The sequence below is a fragment of the Ambystoma mexicanum genome, chromosome 13 (assembly GCF_040938575.1).
Source record: "Ambystoma mexicanum isolate Mex_15411 chromosome 13, UKY_AmexF1_1, whole genome shotgun sequence".
NCBI classification, from domain to species: domain Eukaryota; kingdom Metazoa; phylum Chordata; class Amphibia; order Caudata; family Ambystomatidae; genus Ambystoma; species Ambystoma mexicanum.
Window position 1 is genome coordinate 268,330,026 of NC_090938.1, and position 15,615 is coordinate 268,345,640.

Consider the following 15,615-nt stretch of genomic DNA (forward strand, 5'->3'; position numbering starts at 1 on the left):
CATTTGATTGCATCTCGTACCTCACGCTCGAGTATTGGAGTATCGAGGAGCTCGGCCTCCGCGAGTGTTACTGTAGGCATGGTGATTGAGGACAAATAGGAGGATATGTCAGATTGGGCAGAGATCAGCTCAGAGGTATATAGGTTTTGGTAGAAGTTGGCGAAGCACTTGGGTATTGAGCGGGGGGGGTCGGCCGGGGGAGTATTGGGCTCTGTTATCTCTCTCACCTTACGTTCCTCCCTCCGTTCTCTTAGCCTGCCAGCTAGTAGTGCGCCGGCCTTGTCCCCTTTCTCGTAGTATGTTTGCTTGAGGAATTGTAGTTTCCTCACCACCTGGCCATGTTCTAACAGTCGTAGTTCTTCTCTTTTACGGTGGGCTGTGTCTAGTTTGGTGGGGTCTACCCCTGCGTTATCTATTACTTCCGCCTCCAACTGGTGTATTTCATTACGCAGTTTATTTTCTATGATCTTACGTTCCCTCTTTTTAGAGGAGCCCTCGCGTATCAGTACCCCCCTCCAGGTGGCCTTCCCAGCTTCCCAAATCACTTGTTTGGAGACCTCCCCATTGTTGTTTACCTTAATATATTCTTCGATCTCGGTCTCCATTTCGTTTTTAAACACTGCATCAGTCCAAAGAGACTCATTGCAGCGCCAAGATCCCCCAGCGACTGGTAGGTTGGTCCAATTGACATCCGCTAAAACCATATCGTGATCAGACCATGTTATTGGGACGATTCCAGAGTAGCTTGTGGATTCTGAAAGGTCAGGAGAAAGGAATATGTAATCTATCCGTGTGAATGTGCCATGGGGATGCGAATAAAAGGTGAAGCCACTTTCGTCCGGGTGTAGAGTCCTCCACACGTCACGTGGGTCGTATAGATCCATCATGGTGGCGAATTCAGTACGGTTCCCTTTGTGTTGGGTCCTCGGGCCCGGCGTGCCCGGTCTCCAGTCCACGGCGGGCTCTACCCATTGGTTAAAGTCACCACCTAGGATGAGGTGGCCAGCGGTTTCTAGTACAATTCTGGGGATCGTCTTTCTAAGGAATGCGGCCTGTCCTCTGTTGGGTGAGTATATTGTAGCAATTGTGACCTGGACTCGTGCAATTCTCCCCACTATTAGAAGGGCTCGACCACTCACATCCGACCAAGTCTTTTCCAATTCAAACCCAACTCCCTTCTTGATGAGGATTCCGATCCCTGCCTTCCTGAGTGGGCCGGAGCCCCAGTATTCCATATCCCCGCGCCTTCCCAGGATTCTTCGCTCCTCCCCCCTTGCAAATTTCGTCTCTTGGATGAGAAGAATGTCTATGTTAGATCTGCGGAAATTCTCTGTGGACCAGTGATCTCTTAGTAGGAGAGTTCAGTCCCTTCACATTGACAGTCCCAACTCTCAGGAGACCCTTGCCCTTAGACTTCTCAAGTGATGCCATCGATGATTTGGGTTCGAGGATCACTCATCTGTTGCGGCCAGATAGGTTTGCCGATTCTCAGTGTCATCTGAACGGTGACATTCCGGAGTGCGCCCAATGATGTGTATACATTTCCCAAGTGTCTATGTCCCTTCATCGCTCTCCCCCAGTTCTGCCATATCTGGTGGAGCTCCATTGAGCTTGGGAACTGGAGGTGCTGCATGGGCAGCTGTTGACGGCGTCTGGTACGGCCGTATGACATTGTGCGGCCCGTTGGCGGACCATCAGTGGGGACCGTTGCTTCACGGTCTCGGTCGAATATACCATCACAACTTAAGGGTGAGCCCCCTTCTCAATCCCCCCCCCAAAACATTGTAAAATTTCAACATTTCAACAGTAATGGCAACAAACATATAAAAGTTTAACGTTACGTGCGTTCCCGGGGCCTCTCGCAAGAGTTCACATCATCGCTTAGTCCAGAGGGCTGCCCCGCCAGCGGTGGCACCCCAACGACAGATATTACCTTTTCGGAGCTCTGCGGGGGCCGGTGTCTCGTTCTTCACCGGTGGTTGCATTTTGGCCGGGTCGTACACATTTCTACTCCCTTACTCCTTTGTCAGGCGTGTTGTTGGGGTGTCTATATTTCCTCAATCCCTTCACCCTCTTGCGCCTGGGGCCCTGGAGCTCCCACTGTGGTCCTGGCTGCTCATTGTCACCTCCTTCGTTGCCCTTCGAGCCCGTGCCAAGAAAGTCAGCGATGCAGTCTTTGATTTCGTCTTCAGAGCGTAGCACTATTTTTCTGCTCCCATGCTCAAAAGTGAGCTAGAAAGGGTAACCCCACCTGTACCATGTGCCTTGGTCCTTGAGCCATTTCGTCAGGGGGCTGCAAAGGCGTCTGAGTGCCAGTGTTAGTGAAAATAATTCTTGAAAGATCGTGATTTGGGCGCCCCACATTGTGAGTGGGCCTCCGGATCTGGCCTTCTCCAGAATCCTGGTTTTGTCTTGATAGCGGTGGAATTTAGCTAGGACGGAACGCGGGCCGCCGGGCGGTCCACCAGCTCTATGTATGCGTTCGGTCTTGGGCTCATCAATTTCCTCATCAGCGGTGAGTATTTTTATGATATCATATATGATATCTCTGAGGTCCTTTTCAGTTTCACCTTCTCGCTCTGGGATACCGAAAAAGCGGAGGTTGTTCCTCCTCTCCCTATTTTCTAAATCGTCCATCTTGAGCCGAGCCTCAACCTCTCTTTTTTCAATGTTACGAATCCGTACATCCATCTGAGTTTCAAGGGTGTCGATCAAAGCTTGATTATTCTCCACACATTCCAACCGTTCCTCAAATCTGTCCATCCTCTGGGTAATTTTATCGATTTTACTGCCTAGATTGGCCCCCATGTTTTTTATCTCATTTAGTAATGTGGTAATGTCTCCTTTGGTGGCGGCAGCACTCTCCTCCGATGTGTCCGTGGACATATTTACTGCAGGCCTGCACGGCGGGGGGAGAGGGTCGTAGGCAAATCTGGCAGGTTTGTGAAGTGGGTCCATACAGTGTGACCCGGATAAGAGGAGGCACACGCCCCTGAGTAGGGGGCCCTACCCTCTATGAAGACGTGCAGGACTGCAGGTTCAAGGCTGTCTGCTAATTTTGGTATCCCGTGTAAGTTGACGTGAAGCCATCGAAAGTTGCGGTGCGCATTCCATGGGGGGGTGCTGCAAGTGCTCTAAGTGGTACTTTCAGAGCTGAGTTCTGTGGGGGGGGCAATGATTATCGAGTCTGCAGTCCTGTGCTTCGGGCCTCTCCCCCAGTGTCTTGCTCCCGGGGTCCGTGCGCAAGATTGAAGGTACCTCTCGCAGGGGCACTGTTTCTGTGGAGCTTCAGCTTGTTAGAGAGTGGAGGGCTCGAGGGTAGTTCCCACAATCCCACCGTTCGCCGTGCCCTCAGTTTGTGAGTCTCAGCATCAGAGTTTTTCTCTCATGGAGAGAGGGAAGCAAGCCCCCACCCTCTCGTGCTGACCACTCTATAGGGCGGAGGACAATGGCGGCTATTTGCTATCTAGAGAGTCGGGCGCTTCACCTTGGGTCCCGCGCCACCCCTGTATCCCCACGTGGCCGCAATCAGGATCGGGGCCACATAGGGCGATGCACGTCTATGCCAGGCGCTCATAGGTGGGAGGGTCCGGTTCAGTCCGCCGAGTGACGGACTTCGGCACTACGAGGCACCTTGGTCTCAGCTGGCTGTGTAGGCCGAGCTCGGCTCGGGGTGCGGCCTACCTCCCTGGCAGGTCCTTCTGTTGTTCCACGGGTCAGGAGTGGGGGTCCGCGCTGGGGAGTCAGCAGGGGGTACTCCAACACTAAGGGCTGCAGTCTGGGGAAGACACGCCGACGGGCACTCCAGAAGTCGAGTGTTCTCCTCTAGGCAAGCCCGCCTTCCAGCGCGGCCGTGTCGGGTCGGCTTAGTTTCGTTTTCCAGCTTCCGACGAGGTGAAAACTTCAGATGGGGTTTTCTTGGCCTTCCCAGCCCTGATTTCGGTCGGGTTTCTTCCTGCTCCGTGGGCAAGTGTTCCGACGCCTTATTCACGGGTTTGTCGCCGTGGGGGGGGGTCGCGACGTGGGGGCTCAAGTCACTTCGCGGACCATAGGCGACGGAGCTCACACGGGGTAGGCGATCATCCGTGCGCCCCCTGGTGGCCAGTCCTCACCCTCCTTTTTAACTATCCTGTACACCACACGGGAGACCTTGTCCATTATTGTAAAGGGCCCTTGCCATGCTGCAATACATTTAGAGTTTTTATGTTTGCCCATAATTAAATGTGTAAACTTGATCACCCACCTCATATTCCTTTACAGATGTCTTCTTATCAGAATATGTTTTTGCACTATCAGCGGCCTTCCCCAGATTCCGCTGCACAAATGCAAATGCATGTTGTAAGTGCTTTCTCAACTCTTCCACATATTCCTGAATTGTGGCAGCATTTAGAAGTGCTGTGGCAACATCATTTTTCTTCCTGTTAGTATTTCATGAGGGTTGAGATTTGTAGATTTAGCAGGAGTCGATCTGATGGCCATCAATACTAAAGGCAGCAGAAGGTCCCAACTAGAACCCGCTTCAGCCACACATTTCTTTAATATGTCAACAGTAGACCTGTTGTTCCTTTGCACCCCACCGGAAGAAGAAGGTCGATATGAGATGTGTAGTTTCTTTTTCACAACCAAATTTGCCAAATTTTGGTCATTAATGCACTACTGAAATGACTACCCTGGTCTGACTCTATCCTCTGGGGGAACCCAAATCATGAAAAAATATGATTTACCAGTAATGTAGCTGCCGTTTGTGTACTGCAATCCAGTGCTGGAATGCATTCCACCCATTTGGACATTACACAATCCACCAATAACAAATATCTATTTCCCCTAGCTGATCTTTTTACAGGCCCAACATAGTCGATTTGCAAATCAGACCAGGGAAGGGTCAAACTTCTTTTCATTAATGGCGCTCTATGCATAGGTGAAGCAGGTTGAAATTGTGCATAAACTAGACACCCTCTGGTGTATAGTTCAACATCTTGAGACATGTGTGGCCAATATGCATAATCTTTTAAAATGTCCAATGTTTTTTGTGAACGCCTGTGTCCTGCAGTTATCGCATCATGTGCATGATGTAACATCAGCCCCCGAAATTACAAGGGCCACCACCCATTGGATTTGACCTGTCACAGATTCCCTAACCATCAATCCATCTTGTAACCTAATTCACTTTTTATTCTTTAACAGTACCCTCAACTCCTCTTTCCCTTTACAATCTGTTTCAGAAAGAGGATTTTGTTCTGCATCTACCAAGTGATCATATAATATGCCTAAAATTGGGCCTCCTTTTTGCGCTTTGATCAGGTCCTGAACTGGGGTATCAACACTCCATTGTACAACAGGCTGTTCAACTAATTTGGAGATTCTGAGCGTGTTATCATATCTACCTGTACTTCACCAAGTAGGTTTTCAATGGGAAACACTTCTCCCACTACATCTCCAATTTTGGCTAACTGATCTGCCTTGCCATTCCGCCCCTTGTTCTCACTGGGTGTTCTTAAATGTCCTCGGATTCTTCTCCAATGTATTATCAAATTATTTTCTGACACAAGTTTATCAATGGCCTGAATCATCTTGCCATGTTTGAGAGGTTTTTTGTTATATGTGAGCATACCTTTTACCTTCCAGCCCGGTAAATATTCTACAAAACTATTTCATGCATAATCAGAATCAATCACTAGAACTATCTCTTTGAGTTCATTTTCAACTGCGGTATCTACTGCTTTGTAAATAGCAGCCAACTCTGCTACTTGACTACCTATAGGCCCAATCCTCAAGCTTACGCTTCGAATATTGTCACATTTAAAAAAGATATTTCCTATTCCTGCTACAAGCTCTTTTTCTGTGTTATTTTCCACATGGTATGCACAACCATCTACATACACAGTTGGTAAATCCCTACATACATCTTCATTGAATGCTTTGTGTAGCGATTGTTCAATTCATTCAAATTGGATTCTATTTCTGCTTCATTGGGTGCACATTTGGCTGCACAATCATGATAGGATATGATATGATATGGGATTTATAAAGCGCCGATACACAAGTATTTCAAGGCATGCAGATCCGCTAGCCCTTGGGCAACTGGGCTCTTTTTTTATTTTGTCCATATCTTACTTCCCCATAGAACCCCTGAAGTGCCAACGTCCAAGAAGTAATTCTGGACTGAGCCAAATTACCTGACATAATCCTCTAGATTTGCAGAAATTGTAACGGTTGGTAATTGGTTTCAATAATTACTCTTTCCCCTTGAATGATGGGATGCAAATGTTGCAATGCCCAAACAGTGTTTAGGAGTGCTTTTTCACATGCACTGAACTTAGTTTCAACCTGAGATAATGCCCTGCTAGTATATGCAATAGTTTTGTTACACATGTCATGCCTTTGAGATAACACTGCTGACATACACTGATCAGTGAACCCTATTTCTACAAAGAAAACATGGTTCTTTATGGGCTACACCAAACATGGCACCTTCATGAGACATTCTTTCAGCCTTGCCACCGCTTCACACTGCTCCTTTTCCCACCTCCAGGGTACACCCTGCTTTAATAATCTGGTTAAAGGTTGTGTAACCTCTGCATGATTCTCAATGCATTTCCTGTTATTGCCTGTCATCCCTTATAAACTCTTCAACCCTTTAAAATTAGTAGGATCTTTTGATTTCTGTATCGCCTCCACCTTTTTCTTTTGTGGATTCAATCCATTCTCAGTCACCTCATGACTTTAGAAGTTCACTTTCTTTTACCACCATTGTGCTTTCTGTAAAGACACCTTGGCTCCCGCCTTCTATAACTGGCCAAGCACAAGTCTAATCTCATTGAAATGACTTTTCAGATTCTCATTTTTAATTAGCACCTCATCTACATAAACACAAACTATTGTCCCCCTTTGCGCTGCATCTGGGATCTCCTTCGTCAAAAATATTCCAAATTCACTCCCACTATTGACATAGCCAAAAGGTGTCTGGGACCATGCATATTGGGATTTGTCAAAAGAAAATGCAAACAAGTGTTGGATATCTTCAGCCAGTGGCACACACCAGTACCCAGCTGTAAGATCTAATGTGGTAAACACCGTTGACCAGTGGACCTGTGTGAGACACTGATCAATAAATGGGAGTGGCCACCTGGAAACAGGTACCCTCTTGTTTAGCTCTCGTGGGTCTGCACACAAATTCCATTGGCCTTTAGGTTTTAACATACCCAAAAAGGGAATAGTTGATGTGCTATGAATGGGCCTAATGATTCCTCTGAATTCTAGATTCTTAATTATCTTGGCTAATGATTCCAAACAAGCCTGGGGCAACCGATATTGACACACAAATACTGGTTCCCTACCATGTCCCTCTGGCAATGTGGCAAAATGCAGATCGGTTAGGCCGCAATCATACGCATGTTTGGTAAAAACCTCTTTAAACTCCATAAATATTTTTCTCTACTGATCCTTTTCTTCTTCATTTGTGCATGCAACTGCAGCCTGAACCTGCACTTCTAACATTTTTGAAAATTCTGGGAAATCCTCTAACAGAGGAATCTCTGTACTCTCCTCTAGCCGTGGGGCTAATCGCTTTGTAGAGTTGACACATTTAAATATTTTGGAATCTTAACCTCCATTTCAATATGCTGTCTTTCTGTTTTATTTTCGTTTAAATGAAATAGGGTACAATTATCTTGGTGACAGCATACTGTCTCACTTGGATTATAAGGATACACAGACTGAATTTTGAATATTCCTTTAGGTTGAGAATCCAAAGACTCTGGTAACTCACCCTATGCATTCACATATCTTTCAGGGATATTCGCAATCACTGCATTATTGAAATCTGCAGTGTAGTGAAAGTTTTGTATTGCCATTCCTAACGCTGAATTCTCCTCTAAAGGACTATCCTGGCATCCTTTATATTTTGCCAGGATTTTAATGGGTCCATCCTCAATCTCTATCAGTGGTGTATATTCACATTCTAGCCCTTCCTGCTTCATGGATTCATTTAGACACACAAATGCATGAGACTCTTTCATATGTTGTCCCTTTCTGTGTTTTACCGTTATTGTAACTTGTCTGGTGACTGCAGGGATATTAATATCCTTCCTCACCTGTAATTCAATCGCATATGGGGCCATCTGTGCAAAATGATAAGCGTGTCTCTTGTCTTAAAACTCAGGTGCAGGTTCCCCTAACCTGGACCACACTTTGTGATTAAGGAAGACTAACACCATGCATATTCTGTGCATAATGTCATTTCCCAGATAAAATGTATTTTGTGCCCCACTCACTATGCACACATTGGCCCTCATTAGGACCCTGGCGCTAAGTGTTTAACAGTGCCGTAAAAGGCTGTGGCGCCGTTAAACACTTAGTGCCTTACTACGAGGTCCCTTTGCGGGACCCGACTTGAACGGCTGGTCTAGACTAGCCGTTTAAGTAGGGACCCGCAAAGGGACTCTCGAGGTAAGTACGGTACCGCAATTTGCGGTACCGCTCTTACCGCCTTCCCCAGTCCCATTGAGCCCTATGGGGCAAAAATGGGAATGGGGAAGGGCCAATGTTCAAAGGGGAATTACCGCCCCGCCAACCTTGGAATGGGGTGGTAATTCCCCATTTAACATTGGCGGACTCGTTACGATACCGGCACCAAACAAGGTGCTAATAGCGCCATGGTTTAGTGCCAGTATCGTAATGAGGGCCATTGTGAGGGATAGTCTTAGGACCAATTGTGATTCTTAGCATGCATCTTCCCACAACCCTATTTCCGGACCCCGGATTATCCAACCCAAAAATGTGTTGGTTCTTTATTCTGACCTTTGGGATCGCCTCTCTGTCGATTATTTGCTGAAGCATTTTCTCATTAATTAAACATCTTTCCTGCTCAAGTGCTAATTTGGCTTCTATCATTCCAGAATGCCCATTTACCTGGGTAGGGACCCATGGCTGTTCATCCTCATGCGTATTTCAGAAAGTGTTGTAATGTGTTTTCCTGTGTTTATCTCTGATGTAACATTCTGCTTGCACTTTTCTTCCTTTAAATACAAGTGCAATTTGTTTTCATCTATTTCTGTTTGCCATTTGTTCTTTGGGTCCAAATAAATCTCCATGGATGCCTTCTCTTTTTCAGCTCGCATTTCACCCTGACACATTAGAATGACAGTGACACTAGGTACACAGCCATTCTGAAGATACACTTCCACTGCATCATCTGACTTAGCCACCGTATGGCTTTCTTTTATACTGTTGTTTTGTGACATCACCTTCTAAGGCCTCAATGGTTTTTTGGCTAAGGACCACAAGACCCCATTTACCCCATCAATGAGGGGCGACAACCTCTTTAGACAATTTGTCCCCATCAGAAACGGTATTTCATTGAGAGGTGTAATTAATACGCCCTGCCTCATCCAGTGTTTCCCTATCTTCATGTCAACCTCAGTGACACCTTCGATAGGTATTTCCTCACCATTGAAATTGTGCACAGGGCCTTCGTTTTTGTCTCACCTTTATGTAATTTTGTGGGGATCTCCTATCATTGATACTCTTTACTAACTCTTTGGACATGATCGTGGCCTGTGCACCTGTGTCAATAATTGCAAATGCATCGCATTTTTCCTCCACAGTTATAGGAGCATAATGCCTGTCCTTAACCTCCTCTAGCACACACAAAAAGTGTGAATTCTTGCTGACTTCAGGACTCACCTTTCTTAGTCCCTTTTCACTTCTTGCTAAACACATGGGCATGTGAAATGATATTTTTCCCTCCTTTTTGTCCATTTTACTTTAGACTCCTTGGCCTATTTTTATGGGCTCAGGACCCATCTGGACCTCAGCAACTGACTGTTCCCTGCTACTGTGATCACCAGCTTTCTCATCACAGCCTTGTGAAGGAGCTTTTTCATAAGCGTTACATGGCAGCCTGTCATTTCCTGTCATATGACACCTCTCTGAATTTTGCACAATGCCTGTCCTTTCGGTCTCTTGGAATATTTGTGGCTCAAAATACTCCTCAGGTGACTGGCCTGCACCCTTCTTTTGAACTACTATTTTTCCTGTCTGGACTTAAGTATTACTACCAAGGGAGGATATTTTAACAGCTAATCCTACATCTTTATCAGATGTTTTATCTTCACAAAAAATGTTCTTTTTACGTCTGTCTCTCTGTTCTTTAGGTTTTTCTTGTTCATTTCCCCCTTTTTGTTCTTCATCTGCACACACTGTGATAGTCTGGTTCAACTCTAAATTGAACCACACCTCCTTTTTGTGTATCCCTTGTTTCACTTTCAATTGTTTGTATTTTTATTTTTGGATCAGCAAACAATTCAGGACCGTTACACAAACCTGGTTCATGGGCTTTTTGTTTGTTTATCATTGCATGGGCTATCTGTAGTATGGACAGCTACAGCTGGTATTCATGGTTATGGTTCAAGAATAGTAACGTGTGGGGTAGAACATGAGCGGGCAGAGAGAGCTGGCGGTTGGAGAAGAAGAAAGGCTGATGCCTCTGCTGCTCCGTTTATGTCCCCTTTAATGTAACAGTTTATCTTAATTAAATATATCTATAAAAACCCATTTCTGTGTACCACATCACTTCAAGTGGTGACAAGGATCCTCTCGTGTGCAGGGGGCGTCCAAGGAAAGAAGCGAAATGGCTCCAGGTGTGGAGGAGGTCCTAACTGCCCCAACTGCTGTCGAGGAGTGGGTGGGCGGCCTAAAGTGTCTTGTACTTCTCCTCTTCCTCTTCCCCTCGCACCTTTCCCCTTTCCTCTCCCCTGCACTTGCATGATCTCAATTTCACTTGGCCTAGTAAGATTGCTGTCTCGTCCTCCCTGTTTCTCCCTCCCTTGCCTCATCGACGCCTTGAAACACTTGTGTATAGGCGCGCTATAAATTCAATATACCATATCATAATCAACCTTAACATTTTTCTCTTTCTTAAATATACACTTTTATGCACATTTATATCTTTACTTCTCATTCATTCCCTCAGGCACACCACACCAAATACACCTACTCCCCTGCTACAATTAATCCTTTTACTGCTTCCGTGAGCTACTCCCCTTACTACTGACATGACCATTACATTTCCCATTCCCAACCGGTTTCCCCAGTTTGTTCCAATCTTTGCACTTCATGTTTCGGCCAAAATGGTTTTATCTGATTCATGTGGACAAACTGTTTCACAGTCAGAACCCTTCCCTTTTTTATTATTCTGTACCCTACAAGTGAAACCTTGTCCACAATTCTGAATGGGTAAAACCAGATTGCCATAAACTTGGCATTCTCACTCTTTCCTTTCATGAAGGTACATTTGTACAACTGTTAATCTATTTTATACTCCCTAAGAGATGACTTCCTGTCAAAGTATGATTTGGCACCCTCAGCTGTTCTTTGTAGATTTTGCTGTGCAAATGCAAAGGTGTGTTGCAAATGCTTTCTCAACTCTTCCACATACTCATAAATTCTGGATGCATGTACCAAGACTTGCTCATTGGTCCTGTACAACAAACCTTGGGGAAGTATCATCTTCCTGCCTGTGATAATTTTATGTGGACTGAGATTTGTGGACTTTGATGGTGTCACTCTAATGGCCATCAACACTAAAGGGAGTCGCAATCCCAACAATACCTTGCTTCTGCCACAAACCTTTTAAGAATGTCAATTATTGATCAGTCGCACCGTTGACTCCACCACTAGAGGCTGACCGGTAGGAAATATGTAACTTCCTTTTCACACCCAGAATATGCCACATCTTGGCCATCACTGCACTGGTAGAATGGCTCCCACAGTCTGATTCTGTTCTCTGCGACAATCCAAACCTAGAAAATATATGGTTCACTAACAACATAGCTGAGTCTGTGCACTAGTCAGGAGCAGGTATACATTTTAAAAATGTTGACCTCAAACAGGTAACTGTTAGCATGTATTTGTTTCACTGTGATGACCTTTGAACTGGGCCAATGAAACCAATTTGCAAATCGTGACCAGGGAAGCGTCAAACCTCTCTTCATTAATGATGTTCTATGTTTTGGGGAGGCGGGCTGGAAGTGTGCACACACCAAACACCCTTGGTTATAAAACTCCACATCTTGGGACATATGCGGCCAATAAGCATATTCTTTTAATATTTCCATTGTTTTCTGGGAACCTCTATGCCCCACTGTTATCGCATCATGGGCGTGGTATAAAATTAACCCCCGAAGCGACACAGGGACCAGCCATTGCATCTGACCTGAAATGGATTTTCGGACCATCAGACTGTCTTGCAGTTGAAACAGTTTTTTATTCTTCGTCATCACCCTCAATTGCTCTATTCATTTGCCATCCTCCTCTGTTAAAGGATTCTGTTCTGCATCGACACATTATTGTATAATATACCTATGATTGGGTCTTTTTTTGTGCTTTAATCACATCCTAACCAGACGTGTCAAAGATCCACTGCACAACTGGTTTATCACTTGCTCCTTGAGATTTGGAACATGTTAACACATCACTTGGACCTCACAGAGCAAGTGTTCAATGGGAAACAGTTCCCCCATCACTGCCCCAATATTGGCAATTGATCAGACTTGTAATTCCCTTTCTTAACCTCCCCTGGTGTTTTGGAATGTTCTTGTATCTTCTTCAAGTGAATTTCCATCTCATTCTCTGAAACAAGATTATTGATGGCCTGAATCAGCTTTCCATGTTTGAGTTTTTTGTTACAAGTGACCATCCCTCTTAGCTTCCTCCCCAGTAAGTATTCCACAAAACATTCCGAACATAATCAGAATTGGTAAACAACACTATTTCTTTTAATTTGTTTTCTAAGGCTCTGGATATTGCTTTGTAAATCACAGTCAATTCTTCCACCTGACTACTCCTGGTACCTATCCTCATGCTCACTCATGGGATACCTTCACATTTGATGCACACATTCCCAATTTCTGCCTCCAAGTCAATTTAAGAGTCAACACCCATGTAGTATGCTCAGCCATCCACATATACAATTGGGACATTTCTGCACTCTCAATGGTTGTGTGATCTTTGCATATTCTTCAATGAATTTCCTATTGTAACTTGTCATCCCTAACAAGCTCTTTAAGACTTTTACATTTGTGGGATCTTTCAACTTTAGTATGGCTTCTACCTTTTTCTTTTGTTGGTTTAACTCCTGTTCTGTAACATCATGTCCCAAGAAATGAATCCTTATTCTAGACCACTGTGCCTTCTGCAATGATACTTTTGCCCCAGCCTTTTGTAACTGACTGAGTACATGTCTAACTTTACTGATATGGCATTTTATATCCTCACTTTTAATCAGTACATTATCTACATAAACCACAGTTTCCCCCTTGGCTGCATCTGGGAGTGCTTTGTTCAGAAAGATCCCAAACTCACTCCCACAATTGATGAATCCAAAAGGAGTATGTTTCAAAGCATACTGGGTCTCTTGGAATGTAAAGGCAAATAGATTGTGTATATCCTTTGCTAAAGGCACACACCAATACCCTGCTGTTAGATCTAAGGTATTAAAAATCTTCGACCCTTGGATTTTTGCAAGGCCTTGGTCAATGAATGAGAGGGGTCACCTTGACACAGGTACCCTCTTATTCAGTTCTCTTAAGTCTGCTCACAACTACCATTGACCATTGGGCTTCAACACACCTGTGTTTGCGGTACTATTGTGCAGGATGGACGGACCCCAGCTGGCCCATAGGACTGGGGATTTCCAAACAGCACTTTAAGATGAGCAGCAGCACCCTTGAGATGGATGAGGATTCAGATTCGTACTCTGGCATCAAATAATAATGACAACTCAATAGTTTGGCAAAGGGAGTCCATTTAATGACAAGTACAAAAAACGGGGAGTTCAATGAATATCAGCAATCGCTTGATCTTCCTTCTCGCTTCAACTCCAAATAATTTCAGAAAAAACATAACATTTATACCAAAAACTCATCATCAATGACGTGTAACTCTTAAAACTTAGCATGCAACTTGATTGGTTTTAGGATGGTAACTTTAATATAGGTACTATATCTGTACATGGTAACGGGGAGAGGGGATTGGATAAACAATGTCAGGTGGCGCAACTAAGCCCTCCCTTCAAAATGCCCACTGTAAACGTCACTAAATGTATGACGTCTCATTGGTTCTACTAACTATAGGACCCTAGATTACACTGCCCACTAGGATTGGGTAGGCATCAACCCCACTCATACTTTTCCACTTGTGCTTAGCAGCATGCAGAATAGCCGCTGCAGGGAGTTCGTCTGCACCCCAGCTTCCATCCAATTATTGCTACAATCAATCATCACCTCAGTGGTCAGGTGTCAATTATTCCTTTGTGGTTGGCCTCGAGTCTGCTTCTTGGTCTGGGAAAGTTAAAGGCATGGTCTAGTAAAAAAATGCAAAAGCCAGCACAGGAGGGCATCCATTTCACGAATTTTGAGCTTGAATAGCTCAAAATTTTACATAGGAAGTTTTAAAAAAGAGAATGCTAGTATTTTTTTTTATGTTGCCTATCTATTTTTTAAATACATTTTTTTACTAGACCATGCCTTTAAGGCGTCTGGGCATGGCAAAGGTCCATGCGTAGGTGTGAAAGTTTCATCCCTTCCTGCTTGTCTGGTCACGTGATTCCGACACCGTGAAATTAGCCTTTCCTTCATGCAATTTCATGTATTTGATTTAATTCTGCCAGTCATCTGCCTTCTGTGGCTTTTCTTGACCTTCCCTGAACAGGATCCTCTGTTCTTCTTCTCTTTAATTGTATCCACTGTTGGCCTATTTCGGCTGGTACGACCTTGGCTTCTTGGTATGGTTACCTTCGTCTGAGTTTCTCTGCGTCTTTAATTCTTGATTTGTTTGCTGCAAATCTCTCTTCTTGAGACTTTTAGTAACATTTCATTGATTCTGCTCTTGTGCGTAGTGGAAGTATACATTTATAAAGTGCTTTCTTGAGGTAGTGATATGTACAGGTGGTGCTTGCCGCAATCTATCTTACTACTAAGCATAAGCAAGCCTCACGATTTCTGTGCTTCTTGCGGTTACTTTGTATATGTACATGTTTAAACTAACTGAATATCTGCATCATGCTTATGGCATAAGTTTCTGACATCTTGACATCAATTGTTTCACTTAAGGCTTAGGATGTCACTTGTCCATTGTGTTTCGTCTCTCTTGTCATCATTCTCAGGTCGTTATATCTTCTATATGTGAGTCAGTACGGGTTCTTATGACCTCATCCTTCGTCTTCCTTCAGTATCTTCTTAGCTTCTTCGGGTATTACATTCTGACCATCATCATTCTGTCTCACTTGTCGAAATTGTTTTCTCAATGGGTATCTTACTGTCCAGGTTTTCTTAGGTGTCGGTGCTTCAATAGGTGCTGTTATTCTGATAGGTACTGGACAGAGCCCCACTGTGGCTCTCTGCTGGTTTTTTTGCTCATCATACATCACATATTTTGGCGTGAATGTTCCTGGTACTTCAAAATGGGCAGGAGTGTGAATCGTGCTTGGCACCTCCTCTTCACTATAAATGGGTCTAATGATTCCGCTGGACTCAAAGATCTCGATTTTTTCTGCCAAAGACTCTGAACCGACCACGGGGAGCCTATGTTCTCACACAAATACAAGTTTCCTACCAA